Source organism: Budorcas taxicolor, chromosome 24 (genome assembly GCF_023091745.1).
Source record: "Budorcas taxicolor isolate Tak-1 chromosome 24, Takin1.1, whole genome shotgun sequence".
Lineage (NCBI taxonomy): Eukaryota > Metazoa > Chordata > Mammalia > Artiodactyla > Bovidae > Budorcas > Budorcas taxicolor.
This window is the reverse complement of record NC_068933.1, coordinates 37764874-37774476: the sequence shown is the minus strand read 5'-3', so window position 1 is coordinate 37774476 and position 9603 is coordinate 37764874. Positions and strand designations below refer to the sequence as shown.

Here is a 9603-nt window from a genome sequence, read left to right as displayed (position 1 = left end):
TTAACTACACTCTTATCTGCTTTTGTATTTATCTGAGCTGTAAACAGCTTCCAAAGTTCAGACTACCTCACAGTGAGGAACTCTGATTTCCTCTTTGTGAAGGCATGATTCCCTGCTCTGTTTCTGCAGTATTTTCTCTTCTTCAGCCTTCTATTCCCTTTTTCTTATGAAGGTCACCTCTCCCTCTCTGCCATGTCCCAGGATTTATTCCACTCACTGATATTTTCTGAGTCAGATAGAGAAGGATGCCACTTCTTGCCCCTTCTCTACTTATTCTATGCTATTTTCTTTTGAAGCAATTATAAGGGAGACAACACCCCCTAAAGATTTTAAACAGCAGTGAAGCAGGAGGGAAGGGGCAGGGCGCAACCTCTAAGAGAATGACATAGCCATATGACACGGCCCAACGGGCTAGAACCATCGAGGTCCAAGATGGTGGAAGAGTTGCCTTCCACTGGACCTTGAGCCTCACACATTAGCATCATTGCAATATGTTAGCATAAGCTAAGTGACACCCAACGGTGCCATGAAAGTCCCGAAGCCATCAAAGATCAAAAGGTGGGCAGTGGCCCAATTCCTAGAAATCGATCCCTCCCCCCAAATCGTTGGAATAATCCTCTTGCTCATTAGCCTGTGAAATTACTCTGTCCATAAAAACTAGTCACCCCATATTTCAGACCTCTCACCTTTTGAGATGGTCCACACTCTCTCTATGGAGTGTGCTTCTCGCTAACAAATCCACTTCTTATCTGTCACTTTGTGTCTCACTGAGTTCTTTCTGTGATGAGACATCAAAGACCTGAGCCTCATTAAGTCCCAAGACCAGTTGTGTGAGATCTCACTTAAAAGACTGTGGGTTCAAGTCCGAGTTTCATGGTTTCAGTAGTAGTTGAACTCATTTATTGTTCTTCTTTCCTAAATATTTTTTTTCTCTTTAAAAGTAACAAGGCTCACTGAGGCCTTCCCTGGTGGTCCAGTGGCTAAGACTCTGCACTCCCGATGCAGGGGCCCAGGTTTGATCCCTGGCCGGGGACCTGGATCCCACATGCTACAACGAAGACCTGGTGCAGCCTAATCAATAAATTAATTAAAAGACTACCTTCTAAAGAAAAAAAAAGTAATAAGGCTCATTGTACAAAACTTGGATATTGCAGAAAGTCCAAAGCACAAAACTTGATCATGCAGATCAACCACATGCCCATCAACCCGAGATAGCCATTCTCAGTGTTTTCTCCCAGTCCTTTTTCTCTACACGTATTTACTCTTCATAAGATTCGGAGAGTGTTGTGTCCTCCTTTCTCCACCTACCTTTATATTTGTAAGTATTTACATCCCCACATTCTTCAAATGTGGTTTTAATTTCAACACTGTTCTCATAGGGTATTTACTTCTGCCCCATGGGAGTCACTTACAATATTCCCAGTTTTTCATTATTTTAAATGATCTTGTTGAGAATGTCTTTCTAATCATTTTAAAATTGTTCCCTCTTCATCTTCGTCAAAACGACCAATTGGGACTTCCCTGGGGATCTAATGGCTAAGACGCTGTACCCAAAGCAGGGGGGCCAGGTTCCATCCCTGGTCAGGGAACTAGAACCCAGGTGCCGCAATTAAAGATACCGCGGGCCCCAACTTGCAAAATAAATAAATGAACTGGCCAAATAAACATTAAAAACAAGAGGAACAACAAAAAGCCATCAAGCCAGTCCTTCCCTGTTCATACATGCCTCAGTCCCCTGTGAGGTGAGAGCTGCCTTCACACTTCCGTCAGCTGAGGGGCCCAGACAGATTCTGTCACTTGCCTGAGGCCACATAACTAGTTGTCTGAAATGCAGAATCTGATTTTTCCCCGCTTTCTCCTTATCTCATGCTCTAACAGTAAATCTGTCCTTTTGAACTGTCTTTTTTTAAACCCATTTGTTTTCATTCTATACCAGCACTTGCCACCCGGTTCCAACCCCTTCCTTGTAGCCACACCCCAGAGTCCCTCAGATGGGCTTCCTGCAGCTGGACCCCATTGTTCTAACCCCCCTCCCCACACACACACACACACACCGCCAGATGGGTCTTCCTTTAAGCCACTCACCCAACTAGCCTTGTGGACTCCTTAGTGAAGCCCTGAATGAAACAAGAACACTGCCCAGCTCCCAAAGCCCACTTTCCCTTCCAGTATTCCTCATTCACTGCCCACTTCCTTATCTGCTCCCCACCCCACTCCTGGCTTCCTGCTACCTCCTTGAACTCTGTAGCCCAAGCAGAATATTCTTCTTTCCCCTCTTCTCTTCGAACTCTACTTGGTCTTCTAAGGACCAGCTCAGGTCTCATTTACTCCATGAAATAGAGTGAGCATCCCATTGGATTTGAAGTTGGCCAACTTGAGTTCAAAGCTTTGTTCTGCCAATTTTGCTGAGAGATTTGGGGCAGGGGGAGTCAACTTTTCTGAGTCATTTCTGCATATGTAAAGGTAATACCTGCCTTTTGTCAACTTCCCAGAGTCCTAAGAAGGATGGAATGTGTGTCATAAAAGTTTAGTGAGCAGCTATGTGCTATGCAAATGGGAGATGGAAGCTTCAATATTTTGGCCACCTAATACAAACAGATGACTCATTGGAAAATACCTGGATGCTGGGAAAGATTGAAGGCAGAAGAAAAGGGTGACAGAGGATGAGATGGTTAGATGGCATCACCGATGCAATGGACATGAACTTGGGCAAAGTCCAGGAGATGATGAAGGACAGGGAAGGAAGCCTGGCATGCTGCAGTCCGTGGGGTCACAAGAGTTGGACACAACTTTAGCATCTGAACAACCACCACCATCCACACTCTGAACCAGTTCAGTATCCAGGTCTGCACCACCCAGACTAGCACTGATTACATCCTGTCCCGTCAGACTCTCTCACTGTTTCATGTATGGTGATCACTTTCCCTCAGCTTCCCTGTAAAGTGTCTGAATTCCATGCGGTCTCTTGCCTCACCTCCATAACCCCCAGAGTCCAACACAGCACGTCCTTGTCAGACTGCTGGCCTAATCCTCGAGTTCCAGCTGGATTCGCGTCACATGGGACTTAGCCTCCCAGCCTTCTGTCAGTCTTTTGGAGTAGGAAAGCCTTACGCTTTGGGGAGTCCTAGAAAACACAGGTCAAGGGTCGTATCCACCTTTGTGAGTCTGTGGAAATGTACTCTCATTTTGGATCTTGCCTCTCAGAGACTTTCACTGCATTTTCGCAGTAACCCTTATTTAGTAAAGCACTTAGTGAAATCAGAGAACAGAGGCAAGGAAGTCCTGCAGACATCCAGGAACCGGACCCAGAACGTGGATATGTTTATCAGAAAGGTCAGGGAACCTAATCACGAAAGATGGTTCACTGATGATCTGCTTGTAAATTACTCATCTAGTCTGAGATTCATTCCTCAGCTTTGATTATCTAGAGACCTAAGCACAGTTTCCCCTAATAGGTCCACCCCTGAAAAGGCCAGGCCTAGCGTAAAGGTTAGGGCTAGTCACAAGAAATGGGGTTTAGGTTAGAGTTAAGGGTTAGCACTGCATTTGGGTTTAGGGTTCAGGTTACACCTGGGGTGTGGTTAGCGTCAGAGTAAAAGTTCTGCTTTGGGGGAGGACTCGGTTTAGAGTATAGATGCAGAATCATGGCAGAGTGAGTGTTAGTGTGACACGCAGGTTGGGGGTTGGAACGAGGCTTAGGGTTAAGGCGACAGGTTAGGGTTGGAGTTAAGCTTAGGGTTAAGCTAGATTCCTGGATATAAAGGACAATTTTAGTAAAAGTTGTGCTTTAAAATTCTACTTTGTATGGTTAAGGACACATTTTTACCAGCTCCCCAGGAACTAGTGCAGTACCCTTAGAAAAACCTTCACTCCGCAGCATTCCAAGATCAAATGCTATATACAGTTGCCCATAGTTCATCAGAGGGTTTTTTAAATCTCTAATCCTGAAATTTAAAAAAAAAAATTCTGGTGAACTATGGAAAACTGTATATTGCATTTGATCTTGGAATGCTGTAGCGTGAAGGTTAACTCTCTAATCCTAAAAGGGCTTCCCTGGTGGCTCAGATGGTGAAGAATCTGACTACAATGTGGGAGACCTGGGTTCAATCCCTGGGTCGGGAAGATCCCCTGGAGAAGGGAATGACAACCCACTCTAGTCTTCTTAACTGGAGAATTCATGAACAGAAAAACCTGGCAGATGGCAGCCCAGGGGATTGCACGACTGAGCCACTAGGAATCCCGAAAAGGCAAGTACTGCTTTTAATGTCATTAACACCCTGAAGTTCATTTTGTAGACTGTGTCCAGTTTGTACTGCCCTCTTCTCCTCCTGATATGCTGAACCCCTACCAGAAAAGCTGACATCATTAAAGAAAAAAAGCTGTGATCTGGAATCCACTTACATTTTATCCCAAAACTATATTTTAAAATAAACACCATATACTTTTGAAGTGCTGGTCATTTGTCAAGCACCATAAACAGAAAACACAAGCTGTTGTCATGAGAATCACACTCCAAATTGTTCGATGTGGCTCACATCTGCATTTCCAGCCCAAACTTCTTTCTCAAACTACAAAGTTGGATTTCTAGTCAAATTGCAACTGGTTGGAGAGTGAGCCCGTCTCCACTGCCCTCACTCAGCACACCGGCTTCTCATTCTCTTCCATTCTTCTCAATGGCAACACCATTAACTGAGGATCCAAAACAAAAGCCTCCTCAAACCCTGCCTCACCTCCCACCATCCCCTCCTGCTGCAGAAATCCTCAGATCTCCATGGCATCTTCAATTAGGCCCTTATCATCTCTTGCTTAAATCACTGCAGCTACGTTCAAGCTCTTCCTCTCACATTGTCAGCAAACGTGACATCTTTGTCATGTGACCACCAGGCTTCCCTGCTGGCTCAGCAGTAAACAATACGCCTGCAATGCAGGAGACCCGCGGTTCAGTGGTTGTGTCGGGAAGGTTCCCTGGAGAAGGAAATGGCAACCCACGGCGGTATTCTTGCCTGTGAAATCCCATGGACAGAGGAGCCTGGCGGGTTACAGCCCATGGGGTCACGAGAGTTGGAAACGACTCAGCGACAACGCAAACCACTATCACCCACAGCTGAAATGTTGCTAAATTCCCTCCCAGGGCCTCTGCCACGGGGACTCCCTCAGTTTGCTTCCTGGGAGTTTCCAGCCCTGCTCTGCACCCGGAACCCCTTGCACATGTACCACACTTCACTGCACTCACACTTATGCTCGTCTCGCAGGAGTGGACGGCAAGCTTCTGGAAGCTGAGACAGTCTCATTCACTGCTGCACCACCGCTGTCCTGAACCACGCCTGGCACCCAGGGAGTGCCCACAAAATTTTGCTGAGAGAAAATAGCCCATGGGGCTAAATAACTCCCGGAGATCCTCTTTATATATTAGCACATCCAGTCCCAAAATAAAACTTATGCTGTGCAAGGCTTCTTTAAAAAGCACACCCTGCATCTTAACAGGAAGTTACAGATGAATAAACAGCTGACAGAACAAACTAAAGAGCATCCAGTGAATCAGCAGTTGACCATTCAGTGGCTGTTAACTAGACCCAGGGAGCGAGCAGATCGGGACAAAAGTTCACTCTCACCGCCAGTGGGCTTCGCAAGATGCTCCAAAGCTCCCTGCGGAGGAACATCCGCACATCTCACCCCGGGGGGAAGACTCGGGCACAGAAGCAGACCATAGCAGACAAGACAGTGGCGGGCTCGCTGAATGCAGAATCTGATTCATACCAAACTGGTGGCCACAGAACGTCCACCACACCCTGTCTTGTCCACTCGTGGAGCAGGGAGCCTGGTGTGTGGTTTTCAGTTGGCGTTTGTGAGAAGATGACGACTCTAGGGACAGCACACATTTCTGTAAGCTCTGGGTGTCTGCACTGCAGCAGAACTAAAGAGGCGGTGGGATGCTGTGTTCACAATTTTAAAATCAGAGAGTTCAGCTGCCATGTGCATTACAGAGCTGAAGGCCCAGGAGACACAGCCCTAGGCATATGCCTACAGCCTGAAGCTTTCTCTCATAAGAAAATGCTGACCTTTATTTAGTATGCATTCGAGCTAAGTCACTTCAGTTGCGTCCAACTCTTTGTGACCCTGTGGATCATAGCCCTCCAGGCTCCTGAAATTCTCCAGGCAAGAACACTGGGTGGGTTGCCACGCCCTCCTCCAGGGGATCTTCTCAATCCATGAACGGAGCCTGGGTCTCTGGTATCTCCTGCACTGACAGGTGGGTTCTTGACCACCAGCGCCACCTGGGAAGTCCCTTATTTAGAACAGGGGGGCTTACTGAGAACTTCCACTGACAGCTTCCACTTGGGAAGCTGTGTGTCTGTCTGTGGTCAGAGGAAGCAGAAGCGGATGAGACCGGGAGCCAGTATACAAAGGGATCCTGGCCAGACTATGTGAATATAGAACTCTGACCACAAAGGTCCATCTAGTTAAAGCTGTGGTTTCTTCTGCGGTCATGTATGGATGTGAGAATTGGGCCATAAAGAAAGCTGAGCACAGAAGAACTGATGCTTTTGAATTGTAGTGTTGGAGAAGACTCTTGAGAGTTCTTTGGACTGCAAGGAGATCCAACCAGTCCATCCTAAAGGAAATCAGTCCTGAATATTCACTGGAAGAACTGAAGCTGAAGCTGAAACTCCAGTACTTTGGCCACCTGATAAGAACTGACTCATTTGAAAAGACCCTGATGCTGGGAAAGATTGAAGGCGGGAGGAGAAGGGGATGACAGAGGACGAGATGGTTGGATGGCATCACCGACTCAACGGACATGAGTTTGAGTAAGCTCCGGGAGTTGGTGATGGACAAGAAGGCTTGGCGTGCTGCAGTCCATGGGGTCGCAAAGAGTCAGACACGACTGAGCGACTGAACTGAACTGAACTGACCCACAATCCCTCCAGCAACCAGGCCCGATCGATGGGGAGGATGTGGATCCGTGTATGCAAGCTTCCTTAAGGTCAGCGGTGGGCGCCCCTCCCGCGCCGCCGCCAGCTCTGCGTGTTCTCACGTGGTGGTGGCGGTGCGGGGGTCTCCGTGGATTTCACGCCGGGGTGGCTCTGCAGCGTCCCCCCTGCTTACTGCGACGGAAGCAGGACGCAGCGGGGTGGGGGGGCGGAGGGCGGACCTAGAACTGGAAGCGGGCACTTCCATTTGGGTAGGAGTCGTTGGGACGTAGGTAAAAGCCTGGGGGCCGCGGGAGAAAAGGCGAAGGAGGTTAGGAACGCGCCCCGCGGGCAACGGTGCGGCGCCGGGCGAAGGAGACGGCAGCGACGCGGACGGTGACGGTGATGGCCGCGGCCGCAGCGAGGGGGGTCGGTGGCCGGCGGAAGCTAACCCGCCGCTGCAGGGGCGCCTCGCCGGGAGTCGCGCCCGGAGCCCCGCCCCAGCGCGCGCCGCGGGACCCGCCGCTCGATCTCTCGGAGACGGCCCGCGTCCGGAGGGCCCGAGCGCGGAGAAGGAGCCCGGAGCTGAGAGAGAGGCGCGGGGGAGGGGAGGGGAGGGGACGGGGGGGGGGGGGGGGGAGGGGAGTGGTAGGCGTGGGGGAGGGACGGAATGGGGGCGGGGGAGGGGGCGAGAGGGGAGGGGATGGGACGGAGGGTGATGGGGAGAGAGGCAGGGGAGGGGAGGGGGGAGGGGAGGGGGGAGGGATGGAGGAGAGGCGGGGGAGGGGAGAGGTGGGGAAGGGACTGAATGGGGGCGGGGGCGGGGGGCGGGGCGGGGGTGAATGGGGAGGGGATGGGATGGAGGGTGATGGGGAGAGGGGGAGGGGAGGGGAAGGGACGGAATGGGGGTGGGGGCGGGGGTAGGGTCGGGCAGGGGTTGGGGAAGGGATGGGGAGGGGCGGGGAAGGGATGGGGAGGGGCGGGGAAGGGATGGGGAGGGGCGGGGAAGGGGATGCGGACCGGGGAGGAGAGGAGAGGGCATGGGGCAGGGAGGGGAGGAGACGAGGTGCCTCCTGACCACCTGAGAACCACCGGGTGGGGAGGAGGCGCTGACCCCCACCTTCTCTTTCTGCCTCGGGTTTTCCCTTCTTCCTCCAAACCGCCCGGGCGCTCCATCACCAACCCTCCTGAGCCGGACATTAGCCGGTTAGTAAGTTAGCCCGTTCGTCCGTCACCCTTCGGCACGTCTCCCCACACCCCGTCCGTGTCCCCCCTCCCCATCAACCCCCGACCCCACCAGCTCGCCCGCAGGAATCAGATCCCGGAGGCCCAGCAGTAACTCCAAGGAACCAGTTCCAAGGCAGAAGCATCTCAGCGGATTGAAGAGAAGGCCTCCCGACTCCCGGACCGACGTCCCTCGCCGTGGCTGGGTGACTTGACTTTAGCCTTCCTCCCCGAGCGGCCTCTCCTCTCCCTCGGCATTGCCCCAGGAGATGATTTGAGTCTGATTTCCTCAGCTTGCAGTCCATTTGAGGGAGCACTCGTTCACAAGCCTGTCCACTGTGACTGACGCCTGGTCCCTGACTGACGCCTTCCAGTCTCCAGAGGCAGCTCTGTGGTGTCACTGGGAAAATAGTTAGCATCACTTTGGTTCAGTAGAGCCGAGGCCTTCCTGATAAGTTCAGCGCAACACCAAAGTGAGCCCCGGAAACACCACGGGGAACTCGTGGACAAGAAGGACTGTAGCTCTCTTTCCTGGTGATCAGTCCCACCCTGTGAGTAACCAGATATGCACACCCGTTGTTAGATTAGTCTTCATTAGCAAACTATGTTTTCCTACCAGGGTTTCAAAGACCATCAGTGGATCTTGCTTCCTAAAACGTTAAATGGAAATGTTGATAGGGATAGAATGGGAAAGTTATACAGGCATCTGGGCTTCGCTGGTGGCGCAGAGGTAAAGAATCTGCCTGCAGTGGGGGAGACCTGGGTTCTATCCCTGCGTCGGAAAGATCCCATGGAGAAGGGAAAGGCAACCCACTCCAGTCTTCTTGCCTGGAGAAGTCCATGGACAGAGCAACCTGGTGGGCTACAGTCCAGGGGGCCGCAAAGAGTCGGACACAACTGAACAACTAGTATGCATACAGGCGGCTGTAGAAGTCTCAGTAGGGGATTATAGATAGGAAAACCCAAGAAACTTTGGGAGACCACTGTAAGTTAGTGATCATTCAAGAAGGCTACCAGAATATCATGGAAGGAAACAGGCTTGGTTAACTATAAAACCATATATAAAAGCATGAGATATGCCCCAGATCATTAGGTAGAAGAAAAATACCACCACCCTTCCACTGATTTGAGTAAGTGCTATCATAATCCTAATTTGACTTCAGAGGGTCAGACACTCTCCTGCGAGGTATGAAGGAGGAACTAGTGATATAAACCTTGTGTCTCCTCAAAGAAGGTGGTCTTTTCTTCTCCCCACTTTCCTTTGATTATAAAACTGTAGCCCACTTTAGTCTCAGGGCTGAGCTAACCACCTGCCTGCTTGCCTATCTCACAAGCATCCTATATTAATAAATGTATTAATAATCTATTTCTTGCCTATCTCTGTGCCTCTCGCTGAATTCCTTCTGTGCTGAGATACAAAGATCCTGAGCCTCAGTAAGTCCAGACACCAAGTAAGTGAATCTAATTA

The 9603-nt window shown here is 50.5% G+C and overlaps 1 non-coding gene across 1 annotated transcript; it reads left to right on the top strand.

The window, feature by feature from the left end:
* The first annotated feature begins 962 nt into the window (after nt 1-962).
* Nucleotides 963-1034, top strand: TRNAG-CCC (transfer RNA glycine (anticodon CCC)). The gene has a single exon. It is a non-coding gene; the product is annotated as a tRNA-Gly (tRNA).
* The last annotated feature ends 8569 nt before the right edge of the window (nt 1035-9603 follow it).